This window comes from Oncorhynchus keta, chromosome 26, assembly GCF_023373465.1.
Source record: "Oncorhynchus keta strain PuntledgeMale-10-30-2019 chromosome 26, Oket_V2, whole genome shotgun sequence".
Taxonomy (NCBI): Eukaryota; Metazoa; Chordata; class Actinopteri; order Salmoniformes; family Salmonidae; genus Oncorhynchus; species Oncorhynchus keta.
Genome location: NC_068446.1, coordinates 31,386,151 through 31,394,146, shown reverse-complemented (window position 1 = coordinate 31,394,146; position 7,996 = coordinate 31,386,151). Strand labels below are relative to the sequence as shown.

The following is a 7,996-nucleotide window of genomic DNA, read 5'->3' as shown; positions in this document are numbered from 1 at the left end:
GGAGAAAGATAGAGGTGGGAGAAGCGAGAGAGAGGGGAGAAAGATAATAGAGAGAGGGGGGAGAAAGAGAGAGAGGTGGGAGAAAGAGAGAGAGGGGAGAAAGAGAGATATGGGAGAAAGAGAGAGGTGGGAGAAAGAGAGAGGTGGGAGAAAGAGAGAGGTGGGAGAAAGAGAGGAGGGAGAAAGAGAGAGGGGGGAGAAAGAGAGAGGAGGGAGAAAGAGAGAGGAGAAGGAGAAAGAGAGGGGAGAAGGAGAAAGAGAGGGGAGAAGGAGATAGAGGGGAGAAAGATAATAGAGAGAGAGGTGGGAGAAAGAGAGAGGGAGGGGGAGAAAGATAATAGAGAGAGGGGGAGAAAGATAATAGAGAGAGGTGGGAGAAAGAGAATAGAGAGAGGTGGGAGAAAGAGAGAGGTGGGAGAAAGAGAGAGGTGGGAGAAAGAGAGAGAGGGGAGAAAGATAATAGAGAGAGAGGTGGGAAAGAGAGGTGGGAGAAAGAGAGGGGTGGGAGAAAGAGAGGTGGGAGAAAGAGAGAGGTGGGAGAAGAGAGAGCGAGGGGGAGAAAGATAATAGAGAGAGGGGGAGAAAGATAATAGAGAGAGAGAGGGGGGAGAAAGAGAGAGGTGGGAGAGAGAGGGGGGGAGAAAGAGAGATAGAGTGTGAGAGAAAGAATGAGAGAAATGTAATGTAATCTGTCTTAAATAAAAAAGGTCTATTACATGTATGTATCTTATACTGATATTCCCTTGCATTACTCAAAATGCCTACTTTCAAATATGGTATTTGTACGATGCAAACATTTAATGTGAATCCTACGAATAGAATATTAGTGTGTTGAGAAATGAAAATATGTCAACAGTACTGATTTTTACAATGAATCAGCCTTGTTCAGTAAAGAACTGACTCACTCATCAACAATATGTGCAACATCCTGCTGCCCTGTCCTCCACCAGACGCAGTGTGCCACTGTCAGCATCACAACGTGGGCAGAGGGAGGGGGCAGACATTTCCCCAATTTAAAAAAAAATCCTTCAGTGTGTGTGCTTTATGATGAACATCTGAGCAGTTAAAGTGCTCAATCCAGAACCCTGACAGCAGCACACTGCCAACCACAGCCAGCCAGTCAGTCACACACCTCCAGGCCTACAATGCCCCGTTGTCACACAGACACGACATGTACACTTACTTTTTCATGCCTCTTTTGTGGACAGAGAAGAAACGTGACAATGTCCAGGGCATAGTCCAGTAACCATTTCACCTTCATTCATTGTAGGTAGAAAACCATCATCCACATTGTTGATTCCCTATGATCAGTGGCCTCACAGAACCACTATATCAAGTTTTTATTTATTTTTCCGTTATTTAACTAAGCAAGTCAGTTAAGAACAAATTCTTATTTTCAATGACAGCCTAGGAACGGTGGGTTAACTGCCTTGTTCAGGGGTAGAACTACAGATTTTTACCTTGTCAGCTCAGGAATTTGATCTTGCAACCTTTCAGTTACTAGTCCAACGCTCCAAACACTAGGCCACCTGCCACCCCAAGTCTTGCCCATCTCATAATCAAGTCACATTCACTATCCAGGTCAACTATATTAATACATTCTCTGTGACGTGTTGGCTGTTATGTACAATATGTTTGTGCTTTGAGCATTCTATCCGGTCATGTGAGCTGATATGTGGTTATTGTCTTAATCAGGACAGAAGAACCCTCACCAGACGATGAGAAAAGAAGGTAAGTGATTGTGCTATCGTCCTACTACACTGCAAAAGGTTTAGCCCAAACAATCCAAACCATGTGTGTTCTTACAGTCATTAGATCCCATTAAGCATATACCGTCCGGCCTTGATTTCAACGTCCACAGTTGTCTGGTCCAGACGGACCTATATTTGGCCTAAACATATACGTCTATAATTGGTTCAGATTTGGTCCGGACTGCACCAAATCTGAATCAATTATAGACGTCTATGTTTGGACAACACAGTACAGTACAGTAGAGCAAGGCAGAGTACATTACAGTACACAGTAAAGAACAGTACAGTACAATACAGTAGAGTACAGTAATGTATAGTGTACTGTATTGTACTTTACTGAACTATACTGTACTCTGAATTAAACTATACCCATACTCTACTGTACTGTGCTCTTCTGTGCCGTACAGTACTGTGTTGTTCAAACTTGTGAAACATAGACTTGACGTCTATGATTTGTTCAGATTTGGATCTGGTCTGCACCGACCAAATTTGTACTTGTTTGGAATAATACCCAGCATGCTTTGCACGTGTTTGTTTTTACATTTTGGTCATTCAGCAGACCCTCTTATCCAGAGTGACTTACAGTCAGTGCATTCAACTAAGGTAGATAAATAAAAACATCACAGTCATAGCAAGAAAAAATGTCTGTAACCATGACTAAGAATGTTATTGTAGATAAACTGGTCTGTTTGTTATTCTTATTGATAATGTATAGCAGTTGAAATTTTGCTGTAGAATCAATGACAGGAAATATGTATTTTCTGTCATTGAAAACAACTTATTTTCATTGTCTGGATATGTGTGTTTATGTTTTTACATCTGCAGAAGGTGTCTTCACTTTTCATTCAGCACCTAAAATGCACCTGATTTCAACGTCTGGAAAATATGTGTTTTCAACTTCCAAAATATTTGTATTTTTGATGTCTGGAAATCATCTCTGGGACTGATGCTTCCTTAATGTGTTTTGGTTACATTCTGTACACACACACTGCAGTGGTAACACACATCATACCCTGTCGTTGGTGAGAGTCTGCCACGATATAGTGTCTGGATGTCATGTGACCTTGGATCTTTTTTCATACTACCTCTCTCAGGAACTATGGCGGGGTGTATGTAGGTCTGCCATCTGACATGACCACTGTGGCAGCCAGCCAGTCCAAGTCCACAGGAAAAGGTACAACATGACAGCTGCAAGATATCTGTGTAGTGTTGTAAGGTTTAAATTATGCATTGCAATACGATTGGTTGTTACATAATTTCCACTCATTTTGACTATACAGGGAATATCAGATGATCTACCACTCAAGGACATACTACTCCTCTTTAGCTGGTAGTTGATGCCCAGAATAGATTGATTGGTTCCTCCTTCGTGGGAAGTCTCCAGAACAAATGGCTGTCGATGGTTTAGGAGTAGTGAACCACTGGGCACACACACTGGTTGAATCAACATAGTTTCATTGAAATGCAGTGGAAACAATGTTGAACCAATGTGGAATAGACAACTTATTGTCATCTGTGTCCAGTGGGGAGACATTAGATGCCAGTAGTGTGTGTGACATCTGTGTCCTTATTGGAAAGAGACAGATTGGGAACCTGAGGATGTGAATTCTTCGTAATGTGGATTTCAAAAAAATGTGTGGAGGGGCAGTGGGTGGGAGTGTGTCTGTGTGTGTGTGCGTGTGCGTGTGTGTGTGTGTGTGTGTGTGTGTGTGTGTGTGTGTGTGTGTGTGTGTGTGTGTGTGTGTGTGTGTGTGTGTGTGTGTGTGTGTGTGTGTGTGCATGCCTGCGTTGGTGCGTGCATGTGCGTTTATGTGTGCAACACAAAGACTTTGACTCAAAAGACTAATTTCATAATGTTGAAAATGTTCATAATTATGATGTCTGTCTGTCCCTCCCCGTAGACTAAAATATATAGAAGGGAATCATTGACATACAACACAGGCACACAACTATTTTCCTCCCTTCATCCTCTTGACATGATAATACAACACAATTAAATGGCAGCCTGCACGGATTATAGATGTTGTACTCAAACACAATAACATCTTATGTAATGTGGTGGCTGGCTATGACCTCTGTCTGACTGTCTGTATGTGTTCTTCTTCTTTTCAGGACTGTAGATACATTATTCAAAACATACAGGGACATTCAATTCACACGTTGAGAGGAGGACTGTGCTCGGATTACTGATTCCCCAACACAATACAGCCTTCGTAAGAGTGAGAGACCGTTCCCTGGCCCGCACCATAAGGTCAGCCTACTTGGGTCCTGAGGAAACTGTGTCAGAGTGGCACCGAGTGGAGGCTCAATGGACACCTTTTTCTGAGGATTCTTTGCCCTTATTGACACTCACATAGATGTGGACAGCAGAACCAGAGCAGTCGGTGGCTGTGGGAAGAACGTGAGCATTTGGACCAACATCCTGGACTATAGGGAAATGTTCTGGAGCAGCTTCTTGGGCTCAGGAAGAGACAAACACAGCCACCCTGAGACTCCTCCTCGACAGGCTCTGCCAGCGGCTGACAGGGACAAGAATTCGACCCTAGCATTTTATCCACACCAGCCCACATCACTGCAAGCACTGCCAACTCACGCCCAGTTACAGTTGGTGGCACCAGCCCATGATTTGGTAGAACCTAGATCATGCGTAATCTCAAAAAGTAATTCATAGTGGTTTATTAAGAAGTGTAATAAGTTGTTTCATCTAACGCATCCAAGCAGGAATGCATGACTCAAGATATTTTGTGCAACATAATTCAGTGATTGTCATTAATTTTGTTAGACTATAGTTGCTATATTCCACTGTCAAAATAGGACTCCAGTGCCTCCCGAGTGGCGCAGCAGTCTCTGCATCACAATGCTAAAGGCGTCACTACAGACCCAGGTTCAATCCCAGGCTGTCTCGCAGCCAGCCGAGACCGGGAGACTGACGAGGTGGCCCAGTGTTGTCTGGGTTATGGGAGGGTTAAGCTGGCTGGGATGTCCTTGTCCCATTGCACTCTAGCGGCTCCTTATGACAGGCCGGGCACATGCACGCTGACTTCAGTCACCAGTTGTACGGTGTTTCCTCCGGCAGTGCGGCTTGGCAGGGTTGTGTTTCGATGCATGGCTTTCAACCTTCCTCTTCGGAGTCCGTACGGGAGTTGCAGTACTGGTTTTACAATGAATCAACCTTGTTCAGTAAAGAACTGACTCACTGTACATCATCAATATGTGCAACATATCCTGCTGCCCAGTGTGCCACTGTCAGCATCTCAACGTGGGCAGAGGGAGGAGGCAGCCATTAAAAACCCCTACGGGATCGGGGTCACTATTGTGGGACAGTTGAGGCTAACATGCTCTAATGTGACTAGAAGGACGTTGTAAGTAAAAGCAAACTTTCCAGGACATAGACATGTCTTATATGGGCAGAAATATTACATTCTTCTTAATCTAACTGCACTGTCCAATTTACAGTAGCTATTACAGTGAAAAATACCATACTGTATTGTTTGAGGAGAATGCACACAACAACAAAAACTTTTATCACAGCAACTGGTTTGATACATTCACCTCTGAAGGTAAAGGTAATGTACTTACATTCAGTAATCTTGCTCTGATTTTTCATCCTGAGGGTCCCATATTTTTTTTTAGAATTGTTTTGTTTGATAAAAATAAATTTTTATATTCAAAATGTAGGAACTGGGTTCTGTAGTTTGAACCCCTGCTATCTCTGGCTCCATACCCACCCCGCCCGGCCATCTAGATGTGTGAAAGTTAGTGTATAAGCTAAATGATCCATCATGTATGACATTCCTGGGTATGTAAACTTAAATTATTTTTGTATGTTCACTATATTTATGTAGTTGAAAATGTATCAATTGACCAATTCGGCACATTTGGGCAGACTTGATACAAAATACTGTGCAGTATTGCAATGCTTCATTGGCTCAATCTGAACTTTGCACACAGGCTGCATCTAGTGGCCAAAATCTAAATGACGCCTTAACTGCAATATTATGGCCTTATTCTTGCATTTCAAAGATGATGAAAAAAAAAGAAAATGCATGTTTTTTGGTTTGTATCATCTTTTACCAGATCTAATGTGTTATATTCTCCTACATTAATTTCACATTTCCACAAACTTCAAAGTGTTTCCTTTCAAATGGTATCAAGTATATGCATATCCTTGCGTCAGGTCCTGAGCTACAGACAGTTACATTTGGGTATGTCATTTTAGACGACAATTGAAAAAAAGGGTCAGAAAAAAAAGGGTCCGAGGAATCATGAGGATGCATTTTAATGTTTGACCAAATCATGGTTTTAGCCGCACCTAAAATTAGGACTTTGAGTGAGGTGACAACGTAGAATGTGTTCTAAGTTTATACACACCCTTTCCCATGATCCATGATCTTGTCTGCCTAACTGATTTCAGAGTCGGAGCAGGTCTCTTTGCTGATCAATGTGAGTTACTGAGTTTGTGATCATCTCAGTCGATCAGAAAAACGGGCCGGTCCATCTTGGTAGGGGGGCTGGCCATTACACACAGATCCCCCAATGGCTCATTGTAGATTAGTATAAGAGAGAAACAGGCCAATGTATATATTAGTACCAGTCAATGTTTGGAAACACTTACTCATTCAAGGGTTTTTCTTATTTTTTTTACTATTTTCTACATTGTAGAATAACAGTGAAGACATCAAAACTATGAAATAACACATTTGGAATCATGTAGTAAGCAAAAAAGTATCAAACAAATATATTTCATATTCTTCAAAGTAGCCACCCTTTGCCTTGACGACAGTTTTGAACACTCAATTCAATTCAATTTAATTCAAGGGCTTTATTGGCATGCGAAACATGTGTTAACATTGCCAAAGCAAGTGAGGTAGATAATATATAAAGTGAATATATAAAGTGAAATAAACAATAAAAATTAACAGAAAACATTACACATACAGAAGTTTCAAAACAATAAAGACATTACAAATGTCATATTATATATATACAGTGTTTTAACAATGTACAATCTCGGTATTCGGTACCGATTCGGTACTCGGTACACTCTCGGTATTCTCTCAACATGCTTCACCTAGAATGCTTTTCCAACAGTTTTGAAGGAGTTCCCACATATGCTGAGCACTTGTTGGCTGCTTTTCCTTCACTCTGCGGTCCAACTCATCCCAAATCATCTCAATTGGGTTGAGGTCCAGTGATTGTGGAGGCCAGGTCATCTGATGCAGCACTCCATCACTCACATTTGATTACACAGCCTGGAGCTGTGTATTGGGTCATTATTCTGTTGAAAAACAAATGATAGTCCCACTAAGTGCAAACCAGATGGGATGTCGTATCACTGCAGAATGCTGTGGTAGGCATGCTGGTTAAGTGTGCCTTGAATTCTAAATTAATCACCAGCAAAGCACCCCCAGACCATCACACCTCCTCCATGCTTCACGGTGGGAACCACACATGTGGAGATCATCCGTTCACCTACTCTGAGTTTCACAAGGGCACGGCGGTTGAAACCAAAAATCTCAAATTTGGACTCAGACTAAAAAGGACAGATTTCCACCGGTCTAATGTCCATTGCTTGGGTTTCTTGGCCTAAGCAAGTCTCTTCTTATTATTGGTGTCCTTTAGTAGTGGTTCCTTTGCAGAAATTTGACCATGAAGGGCTGATTCACACGGTCTCCTCGGAACAGTTGATGTTGAGATGTGTCTGTTACTTGAACACTGCATTTATTTGGGCTGCAATCTGAGGTGCAGTTAACTCTAATGAACTTATCCTCAGCAGCAGAGGTAACTCGGGGTCTTCCTTTCCTATGGGGGTCCTCATGACAGACAGTTTGATTGGTTAAAAGCATCAAGAAGCATTAACAAGGCACGCCTGTTATGTGAAATGCATTCAAGGTGACTACCTCATGAAGCTGGTTGAGAGAACATCAAGGCAAAGGGTGGCTATTTTGAAGAATCTCAAATATAAAATATATTTTGATTTATTTAACACTTTTTTGGTTACTACATGATTCCATGTGTTATTTCATAGTTTTGATGTCATCATTATTATTCCACAGAAATAGTGAAAAATAAAGAAAAACCTTGGAATGAGTAGGTGTGTCCAAACTTTTGGCTGGAACTCAAATCAATGCGCAGAATATAACACTGTACCAGGAAATACTTACTTACAAGCCCTTAACTCCATTTCTTGAACTGGTGGTTGGTTCAGAAAACATTTAATAAATAAACTAATGTTAAAAAATTAA

The 7,996-nt window shown here is 41.7% G+C and overlaps 1 non-coding gene across 1 annotated transcript; it reads left to right on the top strand.

The window, feature by feature from the left end:
• The first annotated feature begins 668 nt into the window (after positions 1 to 668).
• On the top strand, positions 669 to 5,759 carry LOC118358743 (uncharacterized). The gene is made up of 3 exons (XR_008080221.1): positions 669 to 1,731; positions 2,846 to 2,925; positions 3,864 to 5,759. It is a non-coding gene; the product is annotated as an uncharacterized LOC118358743 (transcript).
• The last annotated feature ends 2,237 nt before the right edge of the window (positions 5,760 to 7,996 follow it).